Source organism: Gossypium hirsutum, chromosome A10 (assembly GCF_007990345.1).
Source record: "Gossypium hirsutum isolate 1008001.06 chromosome A10, Gossypium_hirsutum_v2.1, whole genome shotgun sequence".
Lineage (NCBI taxonomy): Eukaryota > Viridiplantae > Streptophyta > Magnoliopsida > Malvales > Malvaceae > Gossypium > Gossypium hirsutum.
The window spans coordinates 49,927,887-49,944,207 of NC_053433.1; positions in this window are offsets into that span (position 1 = coordinate 49,927,887).

Consider the following 16,321-nt stretch of genomic DNA (forward strand, 5'->3'; position numbering starts at 1 on the left):
ATGATTATAACATTATACTCAAACACATATAAGCCATTTTCGCATGGCTATCCAAAATTTATACAAATCCAAAGGGTCCACGACCCACAACAAACGGGTAGTCCTATACATGCCATTTCGAAGTTCAACCAAAATTGTACCAAAAGGAGGGGCTTTGATAGTGTGGGCGACTTTGACTTCAAGATCCCGAGTCCGATAGCTGGAGAACCAAATCTATAAAACAGAGGAGCAATGAAACGGAGTAAGCAATTTATGCTTAGTAAGTTTTGAGCAAGGAATTCCAGCACAACAAAAGTATAGCATTCATATAGCTAAACGGATAATTTCATATGCACAAATTTACGATATCGTACTTGCTTCACATTATCAACCCTTATGTACATACACAAAAGATCAACTCAGCCAAAGGCCGGTAGCTCGTTTATCAACTGAGCGAATACTTATTTGTAAGGGCTCAACTAAATTCAAGCACATACGAAACATACCTCAATGTTGGGATGTTTCGAGAGTATTAACTGGAATTTTACAGCAAGTTCATTCATTCCCAAATCACGTACCTTCGGAATTTAACCGGATATAGCTCCTCGTTCAAATGCCTTCGGGACATAGCCCGGTTATAGTAATTCGCACAAATGCCTTCGGGACTTAACCCGGATTTAGTAACTCGCACAAATGCCTTCGGGCTTAGCCCGGAATTAGTATCTCGCACAAATGCCTTCGGGCTTAGCCCGGAATTAGTATCTCGCACAAATGCCTTCGGGTTTAGCCCGGAATTAGAATCTCGCACAAATGCCTTCGGATCTTAGTCCGGATATTGTCACTTAGCACAAGCCTTCGGGACTTAGCCCGGACATCATTCAAATAACCATGCACATTTAACAATAAATCATGGCCCATTCGTATTTCATTTTCGTTAGCAAAACTCAAACACAAGACATTTATCATTCTTGCAAATTCGGCTCAATAGCCACACAAAGAGCATGATTTTAATTTGCTTAAAACATGATCTAATCACATCATAATTTAAGCTCTCTTACTCAAGAACTTACCTCGGGTGTTGTCGAACGGTTCCGATAGCTATTCGACCACTTTTTCCTTCCCTTTATCAGATTTAGTTCCCCTTTGCTCTTGAGCTTAATTAAACAAATAAATTGATTTAATCATTTGAGCATCGAAAAGAGGAACACAAGGCACTTAGCCCATATTTATACATTAGACATTAAAGTCACATATGTACGGAATCATGAATCAAACTCAACATTTTAGCTAATTTTTCCCCCTTGGCCGAATATGCATGTCTATTTTGGGGCCGATTTCAACACTTAATACATTCTACAAGTATGGTCACTTGTATTGACTAAACACCCTTTTGTTTCAAGTTCAAAACTTGGCTAATACACACATATACACACTAGTAAAGCATCCTCTCCCTTTCCATCAATTTAACACATGCATTGCTCATTAACATGCAAAAGTTATATTCGGCCTTAGCACACAACTTGCTAGCCGATTCTTCTCCATTTAGCAACCAATGCACATATGTGCTCACTCAAAAATGCTAAAAAGGAGGTTCAAGAATCATCAAGCCACCATCACATGCATCATTAACAAGCTTCATATTTAACATGCAATGGCATTAACACAAACTCCACCTAGGCCGAATCTTAACTCATCCTCATGCCTCATCACCACAACATCAAACATCAACCAAGAATGATGCATCCATGGCCGAGTGTCATTTCCATCACATAGCAAGATTTAGACCATGGGCTAGGTAGAACTCAAGCTAACAACTAAAACATGCATGCATCTCATGGAACATCATCAAACATACCTTAGCCTAGCTACATGCATGGCCGAACCTCTTCAACCTTTCTTCTTCCTTCCTCCTTAAAATTTTTGGCCAAGGATGAACCAAAGGATGAGCATTTTTTTTTCTTTGTTTTTTTCTTTCTAGTTTCGGCTAAATGAAGATGAGAAAGGATGAACAAAAATTTTCTCCTTTCTTTTCTTTAGCTCACGGCAATGGGGGGGGAAACAACTACACACATTTTTTTTTGTATTCATCATACTCCTTTTCATTATTTTATGCCCATGCCCCTTATTTTATTTTTTTTTCCTACATACCTCACTAGGCCAACATGTTCCCAACATGTTTCCACCCATAGCATGGCCAACCACTAGCTCAAATTTTGGGTAATTTGACATGCAAACCCATCATTTTCACAACATGCATTAACAGACCATTTTAAATTAGCCTATCATATTTTCACCATGTCTCATATCAATCTCTATTTAATAATTTCTCATGCAATTGGCAAAATTGGAGAATGAAACTTCCACATACTCATGTACACACATAATAAGCATAGAATATGGAAATCAATTATTTTTATGACTCGGTTTTGTGGTCCCGAAACCACTTCCCGACTAGGGTCAATTTTGGGCTGTCACAAAGACATTATCATTTATATATTTTAAAGGTGACCACTTAAAACTTACCTCGGATGCTTGAACCGTTGCGGATTATCTACTTGACTGCTTTCTCCTTTCCCTTTTCTGATTTAAACCCCTTTTGCTCTTGAGCTTAATTAAAACAAATAGATTTATTTAAATTATTTACTTGGCTTTACTTCTTAGTTTAGTAGTCACAATAAACAATCATATAACTTCGAAACATAATATGTTTTATAGAATAGGCTACAATTGTTGTTATTATTTTATGCCTATTACACCGACATCTATTTCGCATACACAAACCAAAATTTACATAACTTACCATGCTTTATATACACAAGTTTAACTATATGTATCCAAATGCCTCTACGACTCAAGGTACATACACAAGGCATTCGTATATCTATGCCTATGTGTGACTATCACAATTGAATGATTACTAGTCTTATGCACAACCTCAGATTCACATAAATAAATATTTAACATGTCATTACTTTATAAACCCCATTTGGCCCTAATCAAACAAGTTTAACTTCTATAAAAAGATTTTCATTCCATGATCAATGTAACCATTTCATATTGGTTTTATCTATGCCACACAATGACCGATTCACTCCATTACTTAAATAACTGATTCTATCTTGCTCCCATAGGATTACAACTTACTTCTATAATTTCTAATCTTATACCTATTATTATAGGAAATACCGAATGCTTCAACATAGCTAACTAAAATTTCCTAACAACATCTTATTAGCCATTTATTAGCCTTCAAAAAGCATCTAATACAAGACAATTAATAACTATACAATATACTAAATTTGCTAGCACCCATATTACTTAACCGAATGTTATAACCTCAATTCCACATTTTTTTTAAAACATTCGGCACCTCCCTCTAAAGATACACTAATCTCAACCTTCAAGTTAACAACAATTTATCACTCTTCATATCCTAATAACCATCCCTTTTAATGACATAAAGAAAGAAAGAAAAATATTTACCAAGAGTTTCAAACTACTTGGCCGAATATCAAACCTCCAAACAACCAAAAATTTAACTCATGGAATGAATAGAATTTGAACAAATCACCAAAATTATACATAAATTTTCAAGAATTTCAAAGTACTTACCTCTTTCTAAATATTCTCCAAGCCGAAATCAAACAAAGAAATTTTTTTTCTTCTTTCTAATCTCAAGTTACGGCAATGGTGGAGTGAGGATGAACCAACTTTGGTTTCTCCTCCCACTCACCCAATATTTTATTAATCTTTATTCATTATTTCATTTTAGTAATATTAATTATTAGCAAAAATAATTATTTTATACATAAATCCATAACATGGCCGGCCACTAACAAAAATTTTGACTAATTGACATGCAAGTACATTTTTTTTAACCTCATGCACAATTAGATCCTTTTATAATTACCTATCCTATTTCATAAAAGTCTCACCTAAGTCCCTTCTTCAAAATTTCACATATTGATGACAAAATTAATGCATGAAACTTTCACACATTCATATTCACATAAAATAAACATAGAATATGACAGTTAATTATTTTTATGACTCGATTTTGTGGTCCCGAAACCACTTCCCAACTAGGGTTAAATTAGGGCTGTTACAGAGATTTTATCTCTCCAGGTAAAAGACAGATAGTCTGAATGAAAGTGTATATATCTTAGAAGACTTTGACACGATTTAAAGTTGCTTTGAATGATAAAGTTTTTGTCTTGTGAAAGTTGAATGGTCGACTACATGCTGGTAATGATTTGAATATACGAGAATATTGTTAATCGAAGCCTTGAAACTGGTTTAGTCTGCATTGAGCAATGACTTCTCGATTTTCAGTGATGTGTTTTAAGACAAGAAGGGTAGTGTGATAGCTTAAAGTACCTGCTGTCATAGAAAGACTTAAGTTGAGATAGTGTAGCTAACTTGAATTTTTAAAGGATGATAAGATAGTTATGGTATGATCTCTGAGAATGAGATTACTATAGATTTCATATTAGAATTATTCCTATCTTTGAAAGAGAAAGATGTCATATGACTTGATGTTAAGTACTTGATGAATCTGTAAATCATGTCAGTAAGTACTGAACTTTCGCTCATCAGACTTATGGGATTAAGTATATTTGAGATTGTTGAATTTCTTAAAATGCTAGTTTTTGTTAATTGGATTGAGATCCGAGATTTATATTGTGAACTATTAAACAAGCTAATTAAGGCTCTGAATTTTAATGATGACCAGAGGTCAAACTAGTAAACTGTCAGGCTGTATAAAATGATAGAGAACTTCAGGCCATGATGATCGGGCTGGCTACGCCATTTGAATCTGAGAGGATTCAAGTATGATGTGTATATACATATTCTATAACAGTATGGGTTCAACCCTTGTATACATGAGTTCTCTGATAGAAGTCAAATTCGATTGATACGTAGTATAACACAGAATTGTTCATGACTTTAGTATGAGAAATTAAAGAGCTAAGTATTAAACATAGCCTGAGTAAAGGTTCTTCAACAATTATTATGAGATAGTGGAGTTTATGTGAAAACCAAACCACTCTTCTGGTAAGATTTTCGGTGACGAAAATCCCTAAAGAGGGGAGAGTTGTAACATCCCGAATTAGGGCCTAGTCAGAACAGTGGTTTCAGGACCCCAAATCTGACACAATAAATTTTTTTATTATATTTTTATGGTCTACAATTTCATGGGATTATTTTATGAAAATTTTGTTCGAATATTTTGACGTTTGGGCACTCAATTTGGTCAAAAGGACTAAATTGTAAAAAGTGAAAAAGTTGAGTTCTACATGTTAGAGTGTCTAATTGTTATGAAATTTTAAATTGGAGGCCCTTAAATGGTAATTCTACCAATGGATAATTTGTCAGACAAAAATGGACATGAAATGGGTAAAATAGAATATTTTTAAGTTAGGGGCATTTTGGTAATCTAGTAATTAAAATGAATTAAAAACAAAATTAAAAGCCAATTTTTGTCCATCTTCTACCCAGTGGCTGAAACTTGAATGGAGAAGACATATCTAGGGTTTTTCAAGCTTCCAAGCTCAATTGTAAGTCCGTTCTAGCCCCGTTTTTAATGATTTTTATGTTTTTGAAATCCTCGTAACAAGATCTACTCATTTCTACCCATACTTTGAGCTAGGGTTTGTGTTTAAAAATTTACCCATGGATGAAATGAATGTTTTTTGATTTCTAATGGTAGAATATGAATGCTCGGTGTGTAATAAATGACTTTTACTAAGTGATTTTCGGTGAAATTGTCAAAAAGGACTGTTTTGTAAAAGTTACAAAATTTGTCATAAAAGTGTGATTTAGTGGAAATTAGGGACTGCTACAGTTATGAAAATGATTCGGCTAGGCTTAAAATGTAAGGAAATTGAATAAAAATCATTTTACGGGTCTAGGGGCCAAGTGCAAATATGTGAAAATTTAGGGGTCAAGACACAAATTTGTAAAAGTACGATTTTTGGACCCATATGAATAATGTGACTAATTAGTAAGCTAAATGTGGTATTATAGATTAAGGAAAATGAGATTCAGGCATAGATTGGAAATGAATGAGATTATGGACTAAATCAAAATATATAGTCGTACTCGAACCCGAGGTAAGTTCATGTGATTTTAAAAATGCAATATTGTATTTGAATGCTAATGCTTCAATATTACACGAGTTGTAAGTATATATATGTGAATAATTTGATAGTATGTGATTATTTTGATGATATTACATGTTCTTGATGTTTTGTTATTATGATGAAAATGTTGCAATACCATGTGATTATGAGATATTGTCATGTGAATGAAGCCACAATTCGAGTATGTCCGGTAAAGGTTTGGGAGTTTGACGGAATATGATGTTTCTTTGAAACGAGTAAGTTTGTATGTAAATAATATTTTGATTCTTTTTATGTTATTATCTTTTGTTATTATATGAGATGTGGCTGCCTATAGAATGATCAATTGATGTAAACTACGAATCGAAATTGACTAAGAACGAGTTAGTGAAATGTTGAAAAGTGAACAATTTCCCGATTGAACATTCGGAATAGAAGAGATACAATTGATCCGTTGTGAGTCACGTGTGTAGTACTAAGTGCAGGCTACTACGTGTATCAGATGGTTAAGCCACGTCTGTGGTACTAAGTGCAGACCACTACGTGTACCAGATTGATAGGTCGCATGTGTAGTACTAAGTGCAGGCTACTATGTGTATACGTTAACTTTGATCACGTGTGTAGTACTAAGTGCAGGCTACTACGTGTATCAGATGGTTAAGCCACGTCTGTGGTACTAAGTGCAGACCACTACGTGTACCAGATTGATAGGTCGCATGTGTAGTACTAAGTGCAGGCTACTATGTGTATACGTTAACTTTGATCACGTGTGTAGTACTAAGTGCAGGCTACTACGTGTATCAGATGGTTAAGTCACATGTGTAGTACTAAGTGTAGGCTACTACATGTACCAGATTGATAGGTCGCATGTGTAGTACTAAGTGTAGGCTCTTATGCTTACTAGAGAGCTTCAGTTACAAGGGTGGTATATGCATAGGCCACCGGGTATCTGTTATTATTCCGATGAGTTCAACGAGAAATTTACTAAGTGAAAATACATATATACATGACTATGTGATGAATAATTGCAAGTATATCTATGTGAAAAGTTGTGAGAAATGTGCTCGATAGTTGAGCGAATCTTTTGGTAAGATAGAATGGAGTAAGTGAAATTATGTAAAAGTGAAATTTTGTAATAAAACAATTTTGGGCAGCAGCAGTTGTGTGACTTTGAAAAATCACCAAAAATGGTAGAAATTTAATTAGAGGTTGAATAAGATATGAAATTAAATCTTAATGAGTCTATTTTCTCATAAAAGATGATAATTTTATTTTTGTTAGACAGGATCAGAATGACTTTCGAATCCCCTATTCTTATTTGGGAAAATCATTTAAAATTTTAAAAAAATAATTTTAGATCATAATTTGCATTTGTAAAATCCTTGATGAGTCTAGTTTATGTTAAAATTAGCAGTTCTCAATTTGGAGTTCTGTACCATGAGATAAATAGTTTTGAGTGAAGAGAGGTCGAAACTATCAAATAGCAAAATAGGGGTGATTTTAATGAATAAATTGTATTTACTGGCTAGACCAAAAATTTTGAAAAGTTTATGGTAATAAGATATATGAGTCTGGTTTTAGGGAAAATTAATGGATCTTAATTTGGAGTTTCGTAGCTCCAGATATAAATAAATTAGTATCTATGATTCGAGAAAACAGTATGACCAGAAAATCAGCAAAAGTGTAATTATGATTACATTTTCATGGAATCATGTTGATAATTTGCTTATTATTTTCATATGGACTTACTAAGCTTTAAGCTTACTCCCTCCTCTCCATTTCCTTAGTGTTCTCAGGTCATCTCGGGGTTGGAGGCCGTCGGAGGTAGCATCACACCATCAAGCCAACAACTTCGGAGTATTGTCATATGTGTATTAAATACTTTCAAGTGAGTGGCATATATAAGGACTAGTTTTTATGTTAGATGTTGTTATGATTAGCCAAATGTATCGGCTTAAATTGATTTATTGTATTTGGCCATGAGATGTGGCTTAAATGATTATGGCTTGTAAGCCTAATTATTCTTGCTGTGTTAATGTTTGTGATGTGTTTATAATTGGTTGTTATGAATGATTAGTATAACACATGTACATGATGAATGCTCTAAGACCATTTGAGGTGGTCGTGGCCATGGAATGAATGTGTGGCATGGTAGTAAGTTGATAATGATTGAATATGGAAAATTGTAGAATGTGAATTGGAATGTCTAACTTGGTGTATCATGAGTATAAGTAATAAACACATGCATGACAACATGTAAATGCTTTAACGTAATTTTACTAAAGGATGATTAACCATTAAATTGATGTTATAATGTGTGTCTATAATGTGTGTAAGTATGGGAGAGAATTAAGGACAACATAAGGCTTGGAAAATAGCCTAAGTGTTGGCTACACAGGCAGAGACACGACCATGTGTCTCAGCCGTGTGGAGGACACGACCTAGCACTTAGGCGTGTGGCTTGGCCGTGTGGATCAATTTGTTTTGCTGACATCATAAACAGAGAGTTACACGGCCTGAGGACACGAGCATGTTGAAGACACACGAGAGTGTCCCTGTGTCCACACGGGCGTGTGACCCTGTTTCATGAAATTTTTTCTAAGTTTTCCTAGAGCTTTCTATAGTCCTCGGTTTAGTTTGAACCACCCTGATGTATGTTTTAGGCCTCGAAGGCCTATATAAGGGACAATCTACATGTGTTTGAAAAGTTTTAATTTGGATGAAATTTTATGGCCTAGTTTTGCATGTTTGTGAATGTTTAAGTCCAGTAACACCTCGAACCTTGTCCTGGTTTCAGATACGGGTAAGGGGTGTTACATTATGGGTCGGTTAAATTTTTCCTATGAAGGTTAAAGCATTGGAAAGATTACGTGGTTTTCGATCAAGAGGGGGCTACGATTGTTTGATTGGTAAGTAGCGATGTTTTGGTTAAAGTATTTTCAATACTGTGGGTTTGGGTTCACCACGAATGTTGACTGAAGATGGGGTTGTGTTTAATCATAGGTGCTTTGATCTCGGACGTGGTTCGGTTATGACATCATAGCAGGTGTGTGTAACACTGCCATTAGATGTGAAACAACGAAAACCGAAAAGCCAAAAAGCTGAAAAGTGGGCTGTCGACACCACATGGGCGTGTGGCCACCCGTGTGGAAAGCCGTGTTATAGAACATGGCTGTGTGGTCGATGAGATGGCCATGAGCGTTTTCATGGACCAAAATGATATTGGGCATTTTGGGCCGAATTGGGGCCCAATAAGCCTGTGGGTCCCACATGGGTAAATTGCACAAAGGTGTGCTAAATGTTGGGGTAGGCTATGTAACCACATGGCTAAGGCCATTATTGGGCTATGTGGGCTATACAAGAGTGTGGACCCATATAGGCCCGTAATATGGGCTGTGGGCCCATTTCCACTGATTGTCTATTAAGGTTGTACAGGTCGCTCGAGACAACTGTGGTCCTACTATTTGGCTGGTAAGTGTAGCTGGACCCTTATTTTTGGTAAATGACTGATATACCCCTATGTGATGTATGACTGTTTGAGCATGCCATTTTTACTGTATATACATTTTTATTATGTTGCATTTCATGGGGTGGGATATATGATTTTAGAGGAAGTGTACTGTAAAGCTATAAGCCTATTACTGGCAACTCTGCTACAAATATTGTTTTAGTGCCGCAACCGGTGCTACCTGGTGTGTAAGGATGGGTGGGTCAATTTTATCCCCACATGGTGTGTAGGGTTGGTACGGAGATGGTGTGTAGAGGATGGATTGGGTAGGATTCTCTGTTTGCATACTGTACTGATATATTATTGTGCTTAGGCCGTACTGCTACTGATAATGAAATGGGTTCAGGCCCAGACTGCTACTGTTATTGAAATAGGCTAAGGCCTAACTGATAATGAAAGGGCTTAGGCCTGAATTTTGTTTACTCTGATTGAATGCTTTTATGGGAATTCACACACTAAGTTTTCGTAAACTCACCCATTTGTTAACCCTAGGCTTAGATGGATCGATGCGACGGAGGACTCAGTGGTGGCCACTCAACATAGTTATCTTTTAATACTATAGTTAGATTTTGTTTTGGGTTAATCATTATGTAATAAGACCTCTTTAAGTTTTATTTTAATTTGGGGATTTATTTACTTGATTTTATCTGTTAGAAGTAGGCTTCGGATTTTCAAGAAAATATAAACAAATATTTTCTAAAACACCACGTTTATGCAACACATTTTGAGAGATTCCGCAATGAACACTATTTTAAAATGTAATAACATTCTAATATGATTAATGTTTTGCTAAAACAACTTGTTTTCACAATGAAATACATCCTAAATTTTTGCTAAGAACCCAAAGAATTTTTATGTAGAACAAATTTTTCCAAGAAATTAGGTTTTGAAAAACACTCCAATGTGACATCACAGATTTGACCATTATGTCTAGGCCAGGTTTGAGGTGTCATATTTAGTGGTATTAGAGTCAAGTTGCAAAACTCGACTGTGGATTTGGGTTTTTTTAAAAAAATGTCAAAAATTTTAATAGAATTGTTTTCAAATGGTTTAAAGTGATTGATATAATTTTGAAATGTTTTACTGAAGGAGTGGTACACTGTAACGCCCCAAAAATCTCAAAATCCCAAATTTCTTTGTTTCGATTTTGATAAAAAATGTGTTTAATATTCTTATCCAAGCGATAATTTTAGTAGGTCTTAGTTAAGGTTTGAGTTCGAACCTAGGAATAAATGAAATTATAGTTTCGATATTAAAAGAATCAGGGCTGGCAAGTAGTTGGGCTTTTAAATAAAGTTAGGGGAAAATAGTATCAAAAAGCCTTGTAGAAGAGTGGCTAAGTAACGCCACTTAGAGTGTAGGGAGGTGGCGTTAATAGCTAGCAAGGAGGTCCCAAGTTTGAATCCTAGCTTAGTGTTTTTAGAAGTTTAATTTTGGCCTTCTAGAAGGATGGAAGTGGCATGAAAGTGGACTCCAAGGGAAGTGTTCAGGAGAGAAAATTAAGGAAAGTATCAAGGGATTATCAGGGAGAAAAACGAGGAGATGAGAAGGGAGAAGTGATGGAGCCGAACGGGAATTAGGCATGTGAAAATTCGGCTATAAGGCTTATAAATAGGTGCCGCATGCTAGGGTATGAAGCTAATGCCAAATTTCCTTCACCCTATTACCAGAAACTCTTTTCTCTAAAAGCCGAAAACCCTCTGCTTTCTTTTCTTTTTCTTTTTCCTTGTGCCGAATTATATTCTTCCTCTACCTCATTGCTAACTTTTATTTCTTTTTCCTTGGAGCAGAATAACTCTCTTTTACCATACAAATCGCAGGGGCAGAAATCTTCTTGGCCGAATACTCTTGGTGCCGCCAGTACCCTTTCTAATCGATCAAGCCTAGTGTAAGTGCTTTGTTCTCATAATTAGGTTTTGCTAAGTATTGAGTATACAGTCCATCACTCCTTCTAATCGGTTTTGGGTAGGAATAGGTAACGAATCTCAGTCCTTGGATCTCTACCGATTTGCTCCTCCGGTGAGAGACTTTGGTAAGTGCTCTTGATCTTGGTTGGCCGAATGTTCATAGTTAAGGTAAGGGGACTTGTGTTGGATACGAGTCATCTATTATTCCGGTTTAATAGTTAAGATTAATGTAGATCTAAGGAGTACGTGATCAAGGGGAAGCTATTTGGGATTTGTGTTCAAGGTAAGGTTAAGGTGAGATTCCGGTTTTTGGTTAAAGTATTCAATAAGTATGTAAGATTAATCTTTAAGTGATATCGATTGTAGGTTTAGGCTAAGGGGATTGCATCACGCTTGCTTACCAGGTGTGTACATACACTGCACACACTCAATGAATCGACAAAACCCGAAAAACCCGAAAAGCTGAAAAGCTGAAATGCCGAAAAGCTGAAAGTTGGGCTACAGTAGTGACACGAGTGCGCGAACACTTGTGGAGAGGAAGCCGATAGTTGCCTGAGGCCACGGGCGATTCCATGGACTTGGGTTGAGAATTGGCCAAATAGGCCCGAATGGGCTAATGGGCCTGATGGGCCCATAATAGCAAAAGATTGATAAGTGATGCTATGTGTTAGAAAACTTGTATGTGAGCATGAGTATAATATGATTTGGGCCTAATGGGCCATAAGAATATGAACTGGGCCAAATGGGCCATTTGAATAAGATTGGGCCTAGTGGGTATATGCATGTGTGTAGGGGTATTGGGCCTAGTATATGATGACTACATAAAACTTAATTAATTAATTGATACCATGGACAAGTCATAGGGTTAAGGTGTGGCATCGGGTATATGCATGTCTAGGATTGGATCTAGGGAGAGCTTGGTACTTAAGCGGTCTTAATGACCCACCTCCTCTTCTCTAGAATCCTACCTGGTGCATAGTATTCGTTCACCTTATCTCGCGGGGCTTGTTCATGGGCCAAGGTAAGGGAAAACCATAATTAAGAGAAAATTACCGAAATGCCCCTAAGGGCGAAAATGACCAAAATACCCCTAGGTGTTGAATGTAAGTTTTGTGGATGTGACATGCATACATATGATGTTCTGCTTAGGTTGCATATGGGGTGGGAATTATGGTACGGAGGAAGTATATGAAGATCGCATGGTTGCCTGACAATCGGGGATCCACCGACGGCTTTTAAAGCACAATATGTAAATGAAGGTAGTTCCGCAATCGGGGTACCATTGGTGTGTGGGCTGGGTGGGTCGATATTTATATCCCCACATGGTATGCTGGGGGACGGAGCTAGTGTGTAGCGGAAGGATAATTTGAATGGGATTGCATTGCATGTTTGATGTATGATGATTTTTGAATGCTTGTTTTCCGACGAGGGTTGTACACACTGAGTTTGCAAAAACTCACCCTCTCTTTTATTTTATTTTCAGGTGATGCTCAGTAGATGGTTCAATGTTTGAGGGACTCTGGGTGGCCAGCTAGCAAGACAAATTTGGACTTTTTTTTAAGCTTATAAGTTTTATTTTATTAATATGTTTCAGACCAGATTGTAATAAGGGTTTCGTTATGCTATTATTACTTGAAGTATAATTATTTCCATTGTAACTACGAGAAGTTGAACATGGATTTCCTAAATTATAGTATGTTTTCTACGTTTTCGCAACTTAATTTCTAAATGATAAGTTTTCTTAAATCAAATGCTTTAAACAAGGCTTTCGCAACTGAAAGGTGTGTTTATTAAGGTTTCTTTTGTTTAAGAGGGGTTTTCAATGAAAACACGATTTTCGCTAAAACACTTCAATGTAACACGTCAGATTCGGCCATAACGTCTGAGCTAGGTTTGGGGTGTTACATACACTGAGTCTCCGCACCGATCCTGTAAGTCTTTTGACTGTTTATACTGAAAGGATTATATTTGAAATGTTATTACTGAGACTACTTTAGGTAGTAAAACTGTACTGAAACTCTCTAGTTAAAGTAAACTTCAAATCGTAGCAAGACTGTGAACTGTGAAAATAAATTTTGAGATAATATTGCTCATAAAATATCTATAATAAACACTGAAACAATAAAATGACTAGCATAAAATTTTTAATACGGACAAAGCGTATTCGATAATGAGCACTAAAGGTACTCGTGGCAGAGGCTGCGGCAGAGGCCGTGGAGGTGCTTGGGCTAGGACTTCGTCAGCTGGACACCAACCTAATGAGGAAGCTAGAGAGGCACCAGCTTCACCTATGATTGAGACAGGGTCTCAAAATCAAGTGGCTAGGGACGAGGCACTATCCCAAGTAATGTTGAGGATTCTGGAAAGGGTCACTAGGCCTAGTGCTGGTACTGGGGGTCGTGGGTCGGTTACGGAATGACTCATGTCTAATGGGGCAAATATATTCAGGGGTATAGCTGGAGTTGCCCTTAATGTGGCTGGATATTGGATGGAGGCCACAAAAAGGATCATGGATGAGCTTGACTGCACCCCTTATCAAAAGCTAAAAGGTGCAGTATCTCTACTAAGAGACGAGGCTTACTAGTGGTGGCTTACTGTCAAAGAGGGGACTCAAGCCGATCAATTAACCTGGGAGTTCTTCAAGACTACTTTCCAGGCTAAGTATGTGGATGCCAGCTATGTGGATGCCCGTAGGAGGGAATTTCTAAATTTAACTCAGGGAGACAGGTCAGTGACTGAGTATGAGGCTGAATTTTTACAACTGAGACACTATGTAATATCCTGATTTTGGGCCTAGTCGAAATAGCAGTTTCGTTACCACAAAATCCAAGATAGAAATAATTATTTTATGATTATTTTGAGGTCTATGATATGATTGCATGATTGTGTGAAAATTTCGTGAAGAAGTTTTATGCATAAAGTGCTTAAATTGAAATTAGGGACTAAATCGAATAATTTGTAAAACTTGCATTCTAGAAGTTTCTAGTATGAAATTGTTTTGAAATATTAATTAGGAGGTCTTAAATAGAAATTTTATTAATTTCTAAGTCTATGGACAAAAATTGGACATGGATGGAATTTTTGGAAAGTTTAGTAGTAAGGGCATTTTGGTCATTTAGGGGTAAAGTGAATTAAAATACAAAATTAAAAGCCAATTTTGCTCATCTTCAACCCCATGGCCGAATATAGCAAGGAGAAACCATGGCTAGGTTTTTTCAAGCTTCCAAGCTCGATTGTAAGTCCGTTCTAGCCTCGTTTTTAATGATTTTTACGTTTTTGGTCCCGGTAGCTCGATTAAGCTTATGCTAGCAATAATTCAACCTAGGGTTCATATTTGGAAAAATACCCATAGGTGAAATTTGTGTATTTTGGTGTTTTATGATAGAATATGAGGTTTTAAATTATGTTAGACAACTTGTACTACTCGGTTTTAAGTGAAAACGAGCAAAAGGGCTTAATCGGTAAAAATACCTAATAGTCATAAGTACATGTTAGAGTGAGAATTTGATGTTTCCATAGAAGGGAAAAATGATCAGGATGTCATAAAACATAAGAAAATAGGCTGAAGTTTAATTTACGAGCTTTGGGGCAAAAGTGTAAATATGCAAAAGTTTAGGGGCAAAACTGTAATTTTGCCAAAATATGATTTTGGGTCAATTTGAATAATGTGAGTCCTAATTAGACTATATTTTAAATGATAGAGTAAGGAAAACTGAAATTCGGGCTAAAATGGAAAAATACCAAGTTGTGGATGAAATGGTAAAAGTAGCAATTTTCGCATACGAGGTAAGTTCATGTGTAAATAATGTAGCATAATTGTTATTTTTAAGTTATTGATGTTAATTATATGATATGCTGATTTTTTATCGTGAAATATTATGCTTTGTGGTTAATGTTGAGTAATATGCAAATTATGTTTACTACTTGATAAATATGAATTGCTACCGAGTATCGGTTTCGATATTCCATGGAAGACGGCAATGTGAGATCGAGGAAAAAAGCCCGTTTGAACCTTAGGAATAGATTAGGATACAAGTGACATGTCACTAGGATGGTTGAGCATCCGAACTCGTTGAGTTGAGTCCGAGTTCGTGAAATGTAACTAGGCATCCGAACTCGTTGAGTTGAGTCCGAGTTCATTGATGGATACGAACGCCCGAGCTCATTGAGTTGAGTCTGAGTTCACTTAGGGGCGGGTTACATGATTTCTTGATTACATATAAGGCACTTATGTGCAAATTATCCGTGTATCCGAGTTGTATTCCGATGTGTTCAACGGGTGAAATTTCTAGTGAAATGAAAGAACACTTAAGATGCAAGCGACGTTTTGGTAAGTGTTGTGAAATGGACACTTTGGACAGGTATGTTCTTAACCCTCGGGTTGATAATAGATACAACAATGATAAGGTAGTAAGATGATGAATGATGTTTAGAAATATGATATATGTTTTGGTGATACCATGCTAAAGTTGTTTGGTATATTTGTATTGTTATGTTACTTGTTATTTACATATGAGCTTACTAAGCATTTATGCTTACTCCCTCCTCTTTATTTACTGTAGTTTTGAACAAGCCAGCTCGAGAATCGGGACGGGTCGAAGGTTCGATCACACTATCCAAAGGACTTTCATCTGGGTAAATGGCTTGTAAAACTGAAGTATGGCATGTATAGCAATATATTTATTTTGTGTAAATAATTTTATGATATGGCCATGATTGGTTGAGAAAATGTTTGATATTGATAAGTCATGGTGATGGTTAAATTTAGATCATGTTTGATATCATGGAAGTTTAATAGGTTATCT